The sequence below is a fragment of the Hylobates moloch genome, unplaced genomic scaffold, assembly GCF_009828535.3.
Source record: "Hylobates moloch isolate HMO894 unplaced genomic scaffold, HMol_V3 SCAFFOLD_3, whole genome shotgun sequence".
Classification (NCBI taxonomy): Eukaryota; Metazoa; Chordata; class Mammalia; order Primates; family Hylobatidae; genus Hylobates; species Hylobates moloch.
The window spans coordinates 97,331,082-97,350,628 of record NW_026652278.1 but is presented as its reverse complement, the minus strand read 5'-3'; the positions used below and the strand labels follow the sequence as shown (position 1 = coordinate 97,350,628).

The window sequence follows — 19,547 nt, the reverse complement described above, 5'->3', positions numbered from 1 at the left end:
CAGCTGAAGACTGAAGAAAGTTGCCTTCCCTTCCTTTCTCCTCTCACACTAATTCCAATAGGACCTCTTCGGTCTCATCTGACTGCCCCCTCTACATAATAGGTTTCACTGATTGCTCCCATTTTTTCCAAAGAAAACTTTATCTTATTGTCTATCAGCCATTTCTCAAAATTATGAATTTTAAAGAGGGTGGAATATTGGAGTAAGTAGAACTTTTGTTTGTCATTCCACCCATGGAATGATTGTAACAAATCAATGTAATAAGAACAGAGGTCAACTTTTCACTCACTCTGTTATGAACCTTGAAAGCAAGGATGCTTTATACATTTTTTAATCTGATCTCAGAATACAATATAAGATACATAAAAGGATAATGACATGCAATGAATACATCATTCTAAAGACAAGAACAAGTGTTTTAATTTTTTTAATTCCCATTTAACAGCTCCAAGATGTTTCAGCCATTATTTTTTTATTTCAAGTGAATTAAGCTACTTTCAGAATATAACAAAAGGACTTTTCTATTAATAGTTTCCTTTAGATTTGCTTCTAAAAACCAGGCAATTTAGCTTGATGTTTCCAACAAAACTGCTGTAGAGACCAATTTAATTTACACAACCTGAACAGTCCTGCTCTAAGGGACTAATCTAAGGGACCAGCTCATAATATTGAAAACTGATGTTAAAAACAAAAACAAAAAAGAATCAGGCATTTAACCTACCTTTTCTTTTTTTGAGATGGAGTTTCGCTCTTGTCGCCCAGGCTGGAGTGCAATGGCGCAATCTTGGCTCACTGCAACCTCCACCTCCTGGGTTCAAGCAATTCTCCTGCCTCAGCCTCCCGAGTAACTGGGATTACAGGCAACACACCACCACACCCAGCTAATTTTGTATTTTTAGTAGAGACGGGGTTTCTCCCTGTTGGTCAGGCTGGTCTCGAACTCCCGACCTCAGATGATCCGCCCACCTCGGCCTCCCAAAGTGCTAGGATTATAGGTGTGAGCCACTGTGCCCAGCCAACCTATCTTTTCTGTACTAACTAGATCTCAAAGAGTTGATGAGGGAAAGTTTCTTTTCATAGAAACATTCTAATAACTAAAACAGGAAAACAATAAAAATATCACCATTTTGCAAACCCCTGATAAAATAATGGATCTAGGCAATGGTTATCAATGGTCATGAACACTACAAAAAGTGAGACAACCAATATTACCTGACTGGGGTGAGAAGTATAGGCTACCACCTACGAAGCAGTTTTGCCAAAAAATAGAAACTGAATCAAATCAAGATCTGATTACTATTTACAGGAATTAAAAGAACAAAAGAACACGTTAAACCATTCATTAAATAAAAAGAACTACAACAGGTGGTAGCCTGGTTTTTTTTTTTATTTATGATAACCAAACTAGTACTTTTTGATAAATGAACATAACATTTCTTCATGTTCTCTTTGTGATTATCTTCATCTTAAAAGATGAGGAAAGTCTATCAAGTATAAGCATGTTTATGGATGTGTTTATTTATTGTGTAAGACAACAAAATGTACAACTTTGTACAGATCAGGAGTTGCCTATCTCAAAAATATTTTCTTTCACCGAGCATGGTGGCTCACACCTGATATCCCAGCACTTTGGGAGGCCGAAGTAGGCGGCTCACAAGGTCAGCAGATCAAGACCATTTTGGCTAACACAGTGAAACCTCATCTCTACTAAAAATACAGAAAAAATTAGCCAGGCGTGGTGGCAGTCGCCTGTGGTCCCAGCTACTCAGGAGGCTGAGGCAGGAGAACAGCGTGAACCCAGGAGGCGGAGCTTGCTGTAAGCCGAGATCACGCCACTGTACTCCAGCCTGGGCAACAGGGCGAGACTCCATCTCAAAAAAAAAAAAAAAAAAAAAAAATTCTTTCCTAGCGTTACTAAACTTCCTTTCACTTGGAAAACTACAGCACAGCTGAGCCAAGAAGTAACCGGTCCCTGCTTCTAAAACGACGGCTTTAGGAGTAATAAGCAAAGAAGAAGCTGGATGCAGCTGAGCAACCTCAGAGCAGACAGATCACTGTGAGGAGCCCACTTTCAACTGAACTGGCACCAGCTGTTCTCAAAGTGCTCCAAGACACCCTGGGGGTCCTCAGGCACTTTTCACGATGTCCATGACATCAACACTATCATTATAATAATGCAAACAGGTCATTCACAACTTTCATAGGCTGACAGGAAGCACTGATGATCAAAGCAAGGGTGTATAAAATTGCTGGCCCCTTAGCACAAATCAAGGCAGTGGCACTACCAGTATAAGTCCTCATGACCACTGTGAACTCACAGTGGGGAAAAAAAGGACGGTTTCATATTAAAATATCCTTGATGAAACAGTGAACATTAGCAATTGCATGAAATCTCAACCCCTGAGTATGTGCCCTTTTGACCTTTTTAATATTCTTTGTGCTGAAACAGGAAAGTTCACATGAAGGAGCTGTGCGGCATACTGAAGTATGGAGGTTGTCTGAAGGAAAAGAATTTATGCCAACTGTTTGATCAGCAAGCTGAACTAGCAGCTTTTTTTGTTTCTAGAATATCATTTTTACATGAAATAAAAACTGAAAGTATTAGTATTTAAAGTTGGGTATTTGGCACACACTTTCTCAAACGCAAAATTAGCCTGTTGCTTCAAAAAAAAAAAAAAAAAACTGACCTATTTGTTGCCAATGATAAAAGCCAAGCCTTCAAACAAAAATTAGATACTTAGAAAAATTGTATCTGCCACCAAGAGTGTGACAGCTTTCCCAACATGCAGACAGTTAATAAGACGGTATTGTGTCCTTAAAAATTTGTAGAGGGTAGATCTCATGTTAAGTGTTTTTAACACACACAAAATAAAAATAAAACACAAGGACACAAGGAAACTTTGGAGGTGATGGACGCGTTTATCATCTGGATTGTGGAGATGGTAAATGTAATATACATTAAAGTTTATTTGCAGTGTGGAATATGGAGCCATATGAGTGAACGTTTCTCACTTTGTTGTATTTAAATCCATTGGTCTTTCTTTCATTTTGGATCTTTCTTATTCATGCATGATTTGGAAAATATTGGCTCATGGAATTAAATGTTAGCACATTTTATAATACCAAATACAGGAGTGTAAACATTTGTCCAAACTCAACAAATTCTGTACATTGATTATATGCAGGTTTTCATATACCAATTATATCTCAATAAAGCTGGAGGAGAAGAAGACTTTTCAAGAGATGACTGCTGATTTCAACAAATGTAATTTTTTTTTCTAATGGTATTGTAAAATGTGCTAACATTTAATTCCATGAATCAATATTTCCCAAATGATACATGAGTAAGAAAGATCCAAAATGAAAGAGAGGTCAATGGATTTAAATGCAACAAAGTAAGAAAAGTTTACTGATATGGTTTCAGATTCCACACTGCAAATAAGCTTTAAGAAATGGCCACTTGCAGAGTTTGGTGTAGCATCAAAGGGAATATCCACAATTACCTGAAAAGACTATTAAAACATGCCTCTATTTCCAACTGGAGATGTGCCTGGGGTTAGATTTTCTTCACATATTCCAACCAAACAACAAATCACAACAGATTGAATGCAGAAGCAGTTATGAGAATCCAGCTGCTTCTACGAAACCAGATATTATAGAGAACTGCAAAAATGTAAAACACCACCACTCTTTCCCTAAACTCTCTTTGTAAAGGTATTTTTCATAGAGAAGTGTTATTTGTGTTCATATACAAAAGGGTTATTATGTTTTGATTTTTGGTTTTTACGAGACAGGGTTTCACTCTGTCACTCAGGCTGGAGTGCAGTGGTGTGATTATGGTACACTGCAGCCTCAACCTCCTGGGCTCAAGCAATCCTCCTGCCTCAGCCTCCCAAGTATCTAGGACCACAAGTGCACACTACCATATCCTGTTAATTTTTTAAATTTTTTGTAGAGACAAAGTCTCACTATGTTGCCCAGGCTTGTCTTGAACTCCTGGCCTCAAGTGATCCTCCCGCCTCGCCCTCCCAAAGTGCTGGGATTGCAGGTATGAGCCACCACACCCAGCCGGGTTATTATGTTTTATTGAATTCATACTCTAAAATTTCCCACTTATATTTCTAATACGGTAAACATTGATAGATATAACCCATGTAAAGAAAAGGTCTTTGAGGTCCTTAATAATTGTTAAGAGCATGAAGCGGTACTGAAACAAGTCTGAAAACTGCAGCTCCAAGGATATGGAGCTGGGGGTCAAGGCTGTGCTTGTTCAAGTGAGCCTTCAGGAATTACCTCATTCTTTGAGTTCCTGTTTGAACAAACACTAAAAGTTGGAAGCTCAGCAGAGCCCAATGTCAGGCTTAGAGCACCAAGAACCACCAGCCACAGCCATCCTGAGAAAGGGCCTTATGAGCAGAATATTTTGTATTAGGCTCGGGTGTGAGGTTAGAAGACCTTGGGTTGGGCAAGTCAGCAGCACTTTTTGCTTCTTAGCTCAGCACGTACCTCTTTCTTGAGATTTTGGTCTCAAAAATAGCTAACCGGGCCAGGCATGGTGGCTCACACCTATAATCCCAGCGCTTTGGGAGGCCAAGGTGGGTGGATCATTTGAGGTCAGAAGTTCGAGACCAGCCTGGCCAACATGGTGAACCCTAGTGTCTACTAAAAATACAAAAAAATTAGTCAGGTGTGGTGACACACACTTGTAGTCTCAGCTACTCAGAAGGCTGAGGCAGGAGAACCGCTTGCACCCAGGAGGCAGAGGTTGCAGTGAGCCAAGACCATGCCACTGTACACCAGCCTGGGCAACGGAGCCAGACTCCATCTCAAAAAAATAAAAAAGCTAACCATATCAGTCCAGACTAGCAGACTAGTGGATTAAAGAAGCTGAGAAGAACTGTTTCCCGTGCCCTTCTTCCTCTGGTTAACTCAAGAAATACCAAAACAGCCATCCCAACCAACAGAAATCTCTGCCTTTTTAACAGACTGGTAAACTCTTCAGGACCAGACTTACCACAAAAGTCACTTAAATCTTAAGAACTGGGGCTAGAAGTGCAGTCTCAGCTCTCCAAAATTTTTTTGCATGTTTAAAAGATGTGTGGCCAAGAGCTCACAAATACAGTGTGTAAGGTGAGTGAGCCACTATGGAGACTTGGCCCTTGAATCTGAGTGAAACAGCAAGGTTCTGAGCAAATGAATGACAGGATCCACCCAAACCCACTCTGGGCTTTGGGTGGAGAAATGGAGAAAAGGTTTTAGGGACAGGGGCAGGGGCAGGAGCAGAGAAGTTACTACAGTAAGCCACATGACAGATAATGATTTACTTCTTCCCACAAAGGCCAAAACATTGATTTTTTCTTTTCCTCTTTGAGACAAAGAGTCTCATGCTGTTACCCAGGCTGGAGTACAGTGGCACAATCTCGGCTCACTGCAACCTCCGCCTCCCTGGCTCAAGCAATGCTCCCATCTTAGCTACCCAAGTAGCTGGGACCACAGGCATGTGCCACCACACCCAGCTAATTTTTGTATTTTTTTGTAGAGATGGGGTTTCACTATGTTGCCCAGGTTGGTCTCAAACTCCTGAGCTCAGGCCATCCATCTGCCTTGACCTCCCAAGGTGTTGGGATTACAGGCATGCGCCACTGAGCCCAGCCAAACCATTGATTTCTAATGCTATTATGCTACTATTGATACATACGGTACATAAAGATCTTCTATTAGTTTCTCTTGGAGCAATAACAAAAGTTATTGAAAAGTCTGCCTTGTATTGATGCCCTATATCCTTTACTAAGTGGCCCCACTCACGAATTAGTCTTTTTACTTTGCTTTTTTTTTTTTTAACATAGGGAATATTTCCAGCATATACTAAACTGGAGGAAAGAGTATAATACTACAAGGAACCTTCTTGAACTTCTTACCTACCTTCAATTTATGGCCAGTCTTACTTCATCTGCAACTGCCCCACCTCCCCATCCCAGCTTATTATAAAGTCGTTTTTAATCAGTTTTTGTTTTGTTTTGTTTTGTTGAGACAGAGTTTCGCTTTTGTTGCACAGGCTGGAGTGCAATGGCACAATCTCGACTCACTGAAACCTCTGCCTCCCGGGTTCAAGCGATTCTCCCGTCTCGGCCTCCCGAGTAGCTGGGATTACAGGTGCGTGCCACTACAACCGGCTAACTTTTGTATTTTTAGTATAGATGGGGTTTCATCACATTGGTCAGGCTGGTCTCAAACGCCTGACTTCAGGTGAACCATCCACCTCAGCCTCCCAAAGTGCTGGGATTACAGGCATGAGCCACCACACCCGGCCCCAATCAGTTTTCTTATTTAAAAAAAGGATTTTAGGAAAACAGACTAACACATGAAGGAAGTAACTCACCTAGAATCTTAATGCCCATTACTGATATTAATTGAACTGTTTTTATTTGAACATTCACACTCATACAGATATGAATTAATAGTACATGGACAATTTTGAGTTGTACATGAAAATTAACTTATTCTCTTGTTACAAAATTAGGATTATCCTGATGACATGATTTTGTAAACTTTTGCCACCATATATTAACAATTTCCATGGAGAAGAAGAAAAAATGCCTACTGCTGCACAGTTTAGGTTGTTTCTAATTTTTCAGGATATTAGAATATTATCATGAACAGCTACATATATAAATTTAGTGAACATCTACTAACATGCACTAGCAAATGCCAAACATGCAATAATGTAAAGAAAAATGGACTCCCAGATAATGCAAAATATAGCAACTGCTATAACCACTGATGCTGGCAAGACCAGGAAAAGTAGCTCCTTTGGATAGGATGACAGCTAGAAACATTAACTAGGGATTAAGACTGATATTGGCAGGGCACGGTGGCTCACACCTGTAATCCCAGCACTTTGGGAGGCTGAGGCGGGTGGATCACTTGAGGCCAGGAGACCAAGACCAGCCTGGACAACATGGTAAAACCCCGTCTATACTAAAAATACAAAAATTAGCCAGGTGTGGTAGCACATGCCTGTAATCCCAGCTATCTGGGAGTCTGAGGCATGAGAATCCCTTGAACCCAGTGGGGCAGAGGTTGCAGTGAGCCAAAGATCACACCACTGCACTCCAGCCTGGGCGACAGAGACAGAGAGAGACACTGTCTCAAAAAAAAAAAATTAAATAAAGACAGTAATACTGATGATCCTGACCCTGTGTAGGCCTAGGCTAAAGTGTGTGTTTCTGTCTTAGTTTCATGTTAAAAAAATTTTTTTAATAAAAGAAAATATATTTGTACCACTATAGAATGTGCTTGTGTTTGAAGCTGTGTTATTACAAAAGAGTCAAAAGTTAAAAACCATTTATAAGTTTATCAGGCAAAAAAGTTAAGCTAAGCTTTGTTTATTATTGAAGAAAAAATACTTTCTAAATGAACATAGTGTAGCCTAGACATAGTGCTTATAACGTCTACAGTAGTGAGTGTACAGTCATGACCTAGGCCTTCACATTCACTCACCACCCACTCACTGACTCACCCAGAGCAACTTCCAGTCCAGACACATGTAATGTCCTATGCAGGTGGACCATGTTTAATCTTTTTTACCATATTTTCACTGTACTTTTTCTATGTTTACAGATGTTTAGATATACAAATACCATTATGTTCCAGTTGCCTACAGTATTCAGGACAGTAACCTGCTGCACAGGTTTGTAGCCTGGGAGCAACGGGCTATACCATATAACCTATGTGTGTAGTAGGCTATGTTATGTACATTTGTGTAAGTGTAGTCTGCGATGTTCACACAATCACGAAATTACTTAATGACACATTTCTCAGAACATATCCCTGTTGTTTTGTATAGTTGTTGATATATGTAGGATTCCCCTACACCAGGGGAAATAAACAATAGAAAATACAACAGAAGAAAAAATGGCATTCACAGTAGAAACAAAAGCTGAACTAGGAATTACTGTAACAAAGAAGATGAGATCATTACGGAAAAAAAAAAAATTGACCTCCACTGAATAAAACATTCATACCACTGATAAGTGGTTTCCACTCGGGATATAGATCAGTGTCACGGGAGGAGATTTTAAAAATACAATTGCTGGACTCCACTCTCTAGAGATTATAATTCAGTTCATCTGTGGTCAATGGGATATTTTTTTTTTAAAAAGCTACCTAGTGAATTCTAATATAAAGCCATGGTTGAAAACTACCAGTTTAAATATGTTTCTAAAATAACACAGGAGGGACTCATTCTTCTAGATATCAAAATATATAAACAAGTTGTAGCAATAAAAATAAAAGCAAAATCCACTGTGAAATTAGAACAGAAACAGACAAATTGATCAGAACAGAGCAGGGAGCCTAAAAAGGTGAGAGAGAGAGTATGTGTGTGTCTGTGTCTCTGTGTGCATATATACGAGTGTGTGGATCTTGACATATGATACAGGTAGCATCACAAACCACTAGGTTATTTAGTAAATGAGATTTGGGAAAATCGGTTTGCCATAGAAGAAAATATAGAAATATAACTTTGTTAACTAGGAATGGAGAAACAGTTCCTACACAAGACCCAGAAGGTTAAAAAAAAAATGGTTGGATCATAACAAAATTACAGATTCTGTTTAATGAAAGATTTCAAAGAAAAAATCTGACAGGTGAAAAACAGAAAAGATGCGTATACCATTTAAAATCCAATGAGAGACTGAAAAAAAGAAGAAAACTGCTATAAATTAGGGCAGAAAAATGGGAAAGATATATGAAAAGCTAATAGAAAAAGAGGCAAAGGATATATAAATGGCGAACTCAACCAAGGAAAAACGCACACAGTATACAATAGGATATTCCACTGCATTAGTAATCAGATAGCTGCAAATAAGAACAATAACATATCACTTTATGCTGGATTGCTCCATCTGCTGCATCAGATTGGAAAAAATTATAAGGTCAGAAAATGCCACATGCCAGCAAGAATGCAGGGAGCAACAGCTGGTGAAAGTGTCAACAGAGAGATAACAATCTGGTCGTACTTAAGGGAATTATGCATATGCCAGAGAGAGGGTCCCCTGGGGGCAAGGAAGAACATGAATGGGGATAGGTGATGAAGGGGAAAGATACAATAAAATAAGGTGGGAGACTCTACACGACCAATCATGACAGTGTGCCATGAAGCAAGCGCTAACTCCAGTCTGAGCCCCTGAGCCGGGGAGGGAGCGGAGAGGGGGCAGCTCCATATCATAGGTCCCTTCACCCAACCAGCAGATATTCAGTCTCCACATACCAGGAACTGCATCCCATCCTAGCGACCCAGTAGCAAAAGATCAAGCCCCTACCCTCATAGGGTTTATGTCCTAGTGAAGGAAACAATAAAAAGTAAACAAATAAGATAATGATAAGAGAGTGTTAACAGCTACAAGTAAAACAGTGATAGTGACAGAGAGTAATGGAAAGAGGGTTTCACTAATGAAAGGATCGCCAGAGGTGAGATCCCGCAGGTCTGCAGAAAGAAAATGAACCAGGCATTCAGCAAGCGGAGGGAAGAGATCCCAAAGAACTGCGTTCAAGGGCTGGGCGCGGTGGCTCACGCCTGTAATCCCAGCACTTTGGGAGGCCGAGGTGGGCGGATCACGAGATCAGGAGATCCAGACAATCCTGGCTAACACAGTGAAACCTTGTCTCTACTAAAAATACAAAAAAATTAGCTGGGCGTCTGTAGTCCCAGCTACTCTGGAGGCTGAGGAAGAAGAATGGCGTGAAGCCGGGAGGTGGAGCTTGCAGTGAGCTGAGATCTCGCCACTGCACTCCAGCCTGGGGGACACAGCAAGACTCCGTCTCAAAAAGAACTGCGTTCAAGGTCATCAAATACAAAGTTGTCATAGTACAGGTGACAGTGTGTTCTAAAGATGACTTTCAGGTACTTCCTGTCATTCAGCTCCCAGAAGTAACCTTTAAAATACCTGTTATATAAAATGTAAACTATAAGGATTATTGTGAGAGTCCAACATACGGTGATTAAAGAATCCAAACCTTTTTTTTTTTTTTTTTTTTTTTTCTTTTGAGACGGAGTCTCGCTCTGTCACCCAGGCTGGAGTGCACTGGCCCAATCTCGGCTCACTGCAAGCTCCGCCTCCCGGGTTCACGCCATTCTCCTGCCTCAGCCTCTCCGAGTAGCTGGGACTACAGGCGCCCGCCACCACGCCCGGCTAATTTTTTGTATTTTTAGTAGAGACGGGGTTTCATCGTGGTCTCGATCTCCTGACCTCGTGATCCGCCCGCCTCGGCCTCCCAAAGTGCTGGGATTACAAGCGTGAGCCACCGAGCCCGGCCAATCCAAACTTTTTAAAGGGGAAGAGGGAGGAGGCAGCATCGATATGAATGTTCTATGTCTCTAAAAAATGTTTCTGGAAAATTACTAGGATCCACAAACTTTTCCTTCACTCCTTAAAAAGTAATTGAGTACTCATATTCTTTCCCCAGCACAGTGCCAGGAAATGAAGTTAAGTATTAAATTTTCTGTCTTTGCTTCAACTGTATAAGATGCAGGATCCTATTTATTTTATATACGTACTGTTTTTTATGGATAAAAGAAAACATTTATTGCATGCTTGCAATCTGCAAGGCCCTGTTCCCTGAGCTTCTACACATTGGAGCTCACTTACATTCACAACAAAATATTATTTCCACTTTAGAGATGGAACAACAGAGGTGAAGAAACTTGCCTAAAGTCAAAGTACTAGAAAGCAGCAGAGCAGGGATTCAAACCCAGCTCTTTCAAAGTGTTAACCACTACACTTAACGTTTCCCCCTAGAGTGGCTGGCCCCTGCAGTGGCTGTAGCACATGGCCTTAGAACTTATTAGAAATGCAAATCACCGGGACCCCCCTCCCAGACCTACTGATCAGAAATTCTGGGGCTGGAAGGCAGCTGCCTAAGGTTTGACAAGCCCTCCGTGTGATCTCAAGGTATGCTAAAGTTTGAGAACCACTGGTAGAAATTTTTCATACTGAGCATAATGTGAAAGGTGAAATTACTACCATTTTGAAACTTCTAAAATATAAAATTTGTATCCTATTTAAAATGACTATGAAGAAATCAAAATAGTGTTAATTCATTTCCTCACTGCTCAACTTCTTTCTCCCAAACTTGACAAAATGCCTAATCTCTGTCCTGATTATACTATGTACAAAAAGGGTACTCTAATGAGCGTTAGAGCACAGAGGTCTGAACTCACCCTTCAGAAATAATCAGAAGCCATAATAGGAAGAGAAAAAACAATATTTTGAATATCAGCAGAAGTTTGATAAATCTTGGGCCATAACTCCAAATTTTGATCCCAGGCTCAACTCCAAATTTTTACAACATGACTTCAACAGTCTTCCCAATGCCAAAAAAGAAGTTACAACCCCAAGAAATATTTGATTAACAAGATTCAAACTGCTTTAAGTGCACATACAGAGAAACTGTCCAAGAGTGTGTTCTTATCAGGAGTGAAGCTAAGGGATGTCTAATTACACATCAGACCCTCTGACAATATTCACAGCAAAAGGGATTAACGTTATCCCTGTCTCTGCATACACCTGCCGTGTATGGCATCCTACCTGACCCTTCTCTTTTCAAAGCTGTATCTAGACCGGGAGTCTTTTCTCCCCAACTCAAGTACTCAATTTGAGCAGTACAGCTCTATGTGTATTCAAGTTTGCCTATTTCTAATAAGGCCTTTTTTTGTTGTTAAAGAGATGGAAGAAAGAGTATGAGAAATAAGTATATTCAAGCACCTACCATAATCTGAAATCTACCATAAGCCAAATAACTCTATGAAGCTATTCACTTGCATACTCAAGTCATTAATTTTATAAATTTCAGGTTTCTACTTATTCCAAATATTTAAAACATAAAATTGAAGATTAAGGAGAACTTAGTCCAAGCTTGGACCACAGGAGAGCTATAAACCTGTCTTAAAATGCTTAATGACCTGATTAAGATCATCAAAGGTAAAGAGAACTCCAGGAAGCTGCCTTTTAATCTGCCTGGCTACTTACAACCACCCACCTTTTCCATGCCCACACTCTCCTAAGGGCTGAAGGCACTGCCAAGAACGACCTTCCGAGAAGGGCTGAATCCTATTTATTTTCTCTCTCCCAATCTCCACCAAATCCCCTAAGAACTAGTAGTGTTCTGGTAAGAAACAAATTACCATTGCTCTCCTCCCCACCCACAGTTCAGTGCAACTGAAATGAACACACACACACCTCAACCACTAAAAGACTTTCTCACTTAGATTCCTATCCTGCATTTTCAAAGTCCAAAGTTGTCTTCAAAACATCTTGCAAAATGCAATCGTACCAGCTAGTCTTTAATCTCCACTAACATTGCCAGTTCTATACCCAAAATGGATATTGCAACCGCTATGTATTTTCATCTCCCTTCTCTAACAATCAGTAACAAGCAACCCAATCAGTAATAAACAAGCCTGACAAATAGCTCCTATCTTCAGAGAGAAAAGAATGGTCTCCTCTCTTTCATAAGTATAGCAAGCTGATAATGTTCTACTAAATAGGAAGACTAAATGCCTCTTCAAGAAAAAAACATTTATATGCCTGGAAAAACATCTTGGGTTTTTTTTGTTTTTGTTTTTTGTTTTTTTACTTAAGTATCTGTTCATAGTAGGTAGCAAATAATCTTTCCACACATATGCACTTTACTAGTCCTTTTAAAGACTCAGTAATCTAAGAAAGCAAAGCATAAGACTATGCTCAAAGAGCTAAGTCGCAGTTTACATAAAATTTAAACAAAACAGAAGCCATTAAAAAAAATTCAACTACGCATAAATAAAGACCAATAAATCCACACTTTGGTCTGGGTTTCTGAACACAGGGAGAATCAGAGGGTTCAATAGGAGAGGTTATTTCTGAAATCGTAGGCATACTTTGAAGATATCACATGTTCCATTCCAGACCACCTTAGTAAAACTAACACTGCAATAAGGTAACAGAAATTTTTCTGCTTTCCAAGTGCATAGAGAAGTTATATTTACAATATACTATAGTCTATTATGCTGGCAATGGCATTAAGTCTTAATTTTAAAGTGCTTTATTATTTTTTAAAAATGCTAGTGATCATCCGAGCCTTCAGGGAGTCATAATCTTTTTGCTGGTGGAGGGTTTTGCCTTGATGTTGATGGCTGCTGACTGAACAAGCTGCTGGTTGCTGAAAGCTGGGATGGCTGTGGCAATTTATTAAAAGAAGAAAACAATGAGGCCGGGCGCTGTGGCTCACACCTGTAATCCTGGCACTATGGGAGGCCAAAGTGGATAGATTGCCTGAGCTCAGGAGTTCAAGACCAGCCTGGGCAACACGGTGAAACCCCGTCTCCACTAAAATACAAAAAATTAGCTGGGTGTGGCAGTGTGCGCCTATAATCCCAGCTACTTGGGAGGCTGAGACAGGAGAACCTCTTAAACCTGGGAGGTGCAGGTTGCAGTGAGCCAAGATGGCGCCACTGCACGCCAGCCTGGGCAACAGAGTGAGACTCCATCTCAAAAAAGAAAAAGAAAGAAAAGAAAAAAAAAACGAAGTTTGCCACATTGACTGACTCTGCCTTTCACAAAAGATTTCTCTTTTGGTAGCATTTCACCCACAGTAGAACCTCATTCACAACTGAAGTCAATCCTATCATACCCTGCCACTGCTTAATTAACTAAGTTTACAGAATATTCTAAATCCTTCATTGTCATTTCAACAATGCTCACAGCATCTTCACCAAGAATAGATTCCCTCTCAAGAAACCACTTTCTTTGCCCATTCAGAAGAAGCAACTCTTCATCCATTCAAGTTTGATAATAAGATTGCAGCAATTCAGTCACATTTTCAGGGTCTACTTCTAATTCTAGTTCTCTTACTATTTCCACCACATCTGCAGGTATTTCTTCCACTGAAGTCTTGAACCCCTCAAAGTCATCCATGAGGGCTGGAATCAACTTCTTCTAAACTCCTGTTAATGTTCATATTTTGACCTCCTCCTTTGAATCACAAATGCCCTTAATGGCATCTAGAATTGTGACTCCTTTCCAGGTTTTCAATTTACTTAGCCAAGATCCATCAGAAGAATCACTATCTACGGCAGCTATAGCTTTACAAAGTTGAAATGACTCCTAGATCCATGGGTATAGAGTGGATGTTGTGTTAGCAGGTATGAAAACATTAATTTCCTTGTACATCTCCATCAGAGCTCTTGGGTGACCAGGTGCACTGTCAATGAACAGCACTGTTCAATGGTACCTTTTCTTCTGAGCAGCGGGTCTCGACAGTGAGCTTAACAGATTCAGTAAACCATGCCGTAAACAGATGTACTGTCATCCAGGCCTTGTCGCTCCATTTATAGAGCACAGGCAAAGTAGATTTTGCATAATGCTTAACGATTTTTGGAATGGTAGATGAGCACTGGCTTCAACTTAGAGTCACCAGCTGCACTAGCTCCAAACAAAAGAGTCAGCCTGGCCTTTGAGGCGAAGCACTGACTTCCTTCTAGCTAAGAAAGCCCAAGATGGCATCTTCTTCCAATACAAGGCTGTTCCATCTACACTGAAAATCTGTTGTTCAGTGTAGCCACCTTCATCAATGATCTTAGCTAGATATTCTGGATAACTTGCTATAGCTTCTCTATCAGCATTTGCTGCTTCACCTTGCACTTTTATGTTAGGGAAGCAGCTTCTTTCCTTAAACCTCATGAACCAACCTCTTCTAGCTTCCAACTTTTCTTCTGCAACTTCCTTACCTCTCTCAGCCTTCATCAAATTGAAGAGAGTTAGGGTTTTGCTCTGCTGGCTTAAGGGAATGTTGTGGCTGGTTTGATCTTCTATCCAGACCACTAAAACCTTCTCTATATCAGCAGTAAGGCTGTTTCACTTTCTTATCGTTTGGATGTTCAGCAGAGTAGCACTTTTAGTTTCTTTCGAGAACCTTTCCTTTGCATTCAGAGCTCGCTTGTTTGGTGCAAGAGGCCTGTTTCGGCTTTTGACATGACCTCCTCACTAAGCTCACTCATTCGTAGCTTTTTGATTTAAAGTGGGAGACACGTGACTCTCCATTCACTTGAATACTTAGATGCCAATGTAGTTATTAATTGGCCTAATTTCAATATTGTTGTGTCTCAGGGAATAGGGAGGCCTGGGGAGAGGAAGAGAGATGGGGAATGGCCAGTTGGTGGAGATATCAGAACATATGTAACATTTATCAGTTAAGTTCACCATATTATATAGGTGCAGTTCATGGAGCCCCAAAACAATTAGAATCGTAACATCAAAGATCACCGACCAGAGATCACCATAACAGATACAATAACAATGAAAAGTTTGCAATATTGTGAGAATTACCAAAATATGACAGAGACACACAAAATGAACATACACTATTGGAAAAGTAGCACCAACAGACTTGCAGGGTTGCCAACGAACCCTCAGTTTGTAAAAAACACAGTATCTTCAGAGAGCAAACCTGACTAACAATTTCTTTCACTTTAAATTCAAAATGAAGGAATACCCTTTCCTTCCAAATGTATCTCATTTAACAAAACTCAAGACTTTTTTTTGAGACGGAGTCTCACTCTGTGACCCAGGCTGGAGTGCAGTCACACGATCTCGGCTTACTGCAAGCTCTGCCTCTCGGGTTCAGGCCATTCTCCTGCCTCAGCCTCCCGAGTAGCTGGGGTTACAGGCGCCCACCACCACGCCCGGCTAATTTTTTCTATTTTTTAGTAGAGACAGGGTTTCACCGTGTTAGCCAAGATGGTCTCAATCTCTTTACCTCATGATCCGCCCACCTTGGCCTCCCAAAGCACTGGGATTACAGGCGTGAGCCACCGTGCCTGGCCAAATCTCAAGACTTAAGTCATTCATTACAATTTTGTCTGAATTGCAATTAGGAGAGAAACAGCTGCAGTACCTTTGTATCTTTGTCAGTGAAATGTTTATAACAAGAAAAAACAAAAATCTGTTTGAAATCTCCAATAAGCAGCCCTCAGTGCACCATCTAGTGGAAGTCAGGTAGTGTCATAATTAATTTAAAGAAAAAAGTCACAGAAACTCTGAAAACCATTGGGGGAGGGGGAGGAGTCAAAGCTTCAGGTAAGAATACAGGCAAATACTATACAAACAGCCAAAATATCTTTCCAGTGTCCCACACTGCAAGAGGGCTGGGCTTATGAGAATAAATGATTCATTTTCTGTATAATCAACAGACGATAAAAGTTCCTTTATGGAAACTTTTTGCTTGGGTGCTAGAAATTTTGACAGGAGAGTAAAAGTTAAATAAAGCCACTAAAACATAAATAAGTAAATAAATGCTGGGCTAGAGTGACAGCCTTGTGTAAGAGTTGCCTTATATGTTACATGAATACGTTAAAATGTACATGTGAAACAGAGGTATTAGCCACGAAAAAAGAGATAACTTCGTGATTAGAACAGTTACATTCAGGCTGGGTGCAGTGGCTCACGCCTGTAATCCCAGCACTTTGGGAGGCCAAGGCAGGCAGATCACTTGAGGTCAGGAGTTCGAGAGCAGCCTGGCCAACATAGTGAAACCCCATCTCTACAAAAATATTAAAAAAAAAAAAATAGCTGGGCGTGGTGGCATGCGCCTGTAGTCCCAACTACTCAGGAGGCTGAGGCAGAAGAATTGCTTGAACCTGGGAGGCAGAGATCACAGTGAGCCACTGCACTCCAGCCTGGACAACAGAGTGAGACTACCTCAAAAAAAAAAAAAAAAGAGTTCCATTCAGTAATCCATAAGACATTTTCATGTTCCTGATAACTAGTAAATTTAACAAAACCTAACAATTCTCTAGAATTCCCTAAGCCTTAACATCATAAAAGAGGTTACTCCCAACTACCCATTTCAGCCTGTCCCACACTAATGCCCAAACTCCTTTGGTCAAGTTATTCTAATTAAGAAGTTACTCTTCAATCCGTCTATAAATTTACAGTAAACACTTCCCGAAACAAAGTCATAAGTCATGATCAAAATGCATTACACTTCATTAGTATTTTCCTTCTGCATATCAATTATTTCTATTCAATTCAAAAAACGGTACCGAAATTCAATGCTGACTTAGAGATGCAAACACAAATAAGGTTCTCTAATTTGGAAAGCTTCCCAAAATTTAAAATAGAGATTTTCACACAGCATTCCTAACTTTTGCTTGTTTTGCCTGTGTGGAAAATTACCTTTCACCTGAAATTCAAACTAGGTAAGCAACCTGGATGGAAAAAAAACCTCAGAGATAATATTTCTTTACTTGAAAATAACCATCTCCACCTCTGACCTGTGTACACGGGATCGAATTGGTATGCAGAAGTTGGCTTGATGGCGGGAATCTTACCCAGATTTTGGATTAAATCCATTATAGGTATAAAATAAAGTAGGAGTAAAGTGGGGCAGGATTCCTTTCATCTCTAGGGCTTTCAGTTGACATACCTGTAAAATGGACGTGCTATGCGCAGCCTGCCTCAGAAGAGTAGGAGGATGGCATACTATATAATTGATAGAGTTCTATGAGCTTCACAATTAAATGGAAATACTGTTTTTGTAGAACCAGAGTGAACCTGAGCATAGAAAACTCTCCAAGGGCCATCGCTGTGACATTACCGCTAAAACTCAGTGACTTTCATCAATTCACTTGTAAACAAGCAATATATTGAGCAAGTCAAAGGAAAGGCAGCAACAATTCAAGATACTTCTTTATAAGTAAATCAAATCATGTAATTAATAGCCCAGGATTTACCTGCAAACTATTACTGCCTGACTAGCAGGTGCATCCCCAAAGCCTCGAGTACAGAGACTTTTCAGAGAGCCTCCCCTTTTTTTAATGTGAATATTGTTTTTAAAAATTAGAAAAAGAAAAAAATCACAATTCTACTCCTACCCATGGCACAGTGACAGAAACAAGGTCCCACCCCCACAATCCTTTCAAACCTGCACAGGCATTCCTCACGAACACTCCTCCCCCTCATTCCTACCTCACCGCTCCCCACTTAAGTCCAGACAAAGGTGAGTTACTCGGCTGGGTCTACCTGTCACTTAAGCAAAAGCCCCCAAATAGATTCACGCTAAAGGCTGCTTTTAATTTTTTAAATAGCAAATAAGTAAATAAATAATGCTGTCGTGTAGATTACACGGCCAAACGCCTGTTCTCAGAAAACATGTAATTAACACGACCCAAGCGAAGACGCCTTTCTGGCTTAGGGAAAGAAAAAAAAGAAGCCAGCCAGCTTATCGCTCCCTTTCAGTCGGCTCTTTTCCCCGGGGAGCCGGACTCTGACTCAACTCCGCAGTTTTTCCTCCACCTGCCGGTCCTCCCCGCCCTGGGTCGGCCCCGCCGCTGCCCCCGCCCCCGCCCGGAGTCCCGCCTGTCACGAGGGGTCTCCAGGGGTCCTCAGGGTCCCGCCCGAGGCGGCCCCGCCCCTGCCCCGGCCCCGCCCCCACCTCCCCGCAAGGTGCCCGCCGCGGACTCCCGGGCTGAGGCGCCTAGAGGCCGGCAGGAGGCTCCGGAGGACCGCGGCCCCGCTCGGCCCGGTCGCCGGCGCAGGGAGCAGCTTCGAGGGCCGACCCCACCGCCCGCGCCTAGCCCCGGGCTCCGACAGGCGCTCCCCAGAGGCGCCCCATTACCTGTTCTGGGCAGCCGCGGTCCGCGGGCAGAAGGAGCACTCGCTCTGGCCCCTGCAGCCCCGGGCCCGGAGGCAAGGAGGCAGCGACCGCCACCGCCGCAGAGGACAATCGGGAGCCAGCGGGCTCTGCACCGCCGCGGCGGGCGCAGAACGCACGAGCCCAGTGGGAGCCCGGCCCCCGCCTCCAGCCCGGCTAGTAACCAACACGGCCCCCACCCTCGGGGGGGGCGGGGCCGAGGCTGGAGGGGCGGGGCGGGGCTGCACCGCCCACGGGTAAGAGGGGCCCGCTGATAGGCTGCGAAGTCGGTAGGCGTCTCAGACTTGAGGACCGCCCCTCCAGCAGAACTCCCTCATTGGTCGACAAGAGCAAACAAAGCTTGGCTCTGATTGGTGACAGCTCTGTAGCTCCTCCTCCAACCCGCAGACCCCGCAAGTTCCGCCCCTGCCCGCCAGGTTCGCTCGCCCTTGGTTCCCGACTCCCAGGTGGCTGCAGACTGGGGTGTGTTTCATGGACAAGCAGCCTCCCTGAAGAGAATCCTGGATACGCAGGTTCATTCGCCAGATGCGAGTTTTCTTAAGCCCCTGCTATTCTCTAATTTCAGTATGAACTTGGTGAATAACGTAATCTTTAACTTCCTTTGGATTCAGAGAGGTCTCCTAGTTTTAAAAATGCTGCATAAGATTGAGAGGGATATTGTTATGCACGAAGAAAGACATAAGGTGTTTTCACCTTTGGCGACACTGTAGGTGACTTTTTTTCTTATTACCTTTTTGTGTTCCATATTGAACATGTACTACATGATTAGAAAAAAAAATTCTTAAATAGAAAAATGAGTAGGGTGCGGAGAATGGTAAAGACAAACTTTAAGGAAATCCAGAGAACTGATTCTTTTTTTT

At 41.7% G+C, this 19,547-nt stretch overlaps 1 protein-coding gene across 2 annotated transcripts in view; it reads right to left on the bottom strand.

Moving 5' to 3' along the window:
• MPP7 (MAGUK p55 scaffold protein 7) overlaps nt 1-18,855 on the bottom strand; it is a 262,894-nt gene extending 244,039 nt beyond the window's left edge. Inside the window, exon 1 of one of the 2 annotated variants that reach the window (XM_032144508.2) lies at nt 18,652-18,855. The gene's annotated coding sequence lies outside the window, so the exon portion shown is untranslated. The remainder of the gene's footprint in view (nt 1-18,651) is intronic. The other variant, XM_058436591.1, reaches the window with a different exon arrangement.
• Between the last annotated feature and the right edge of the window lie 692 nt (nt 18,856-19,547).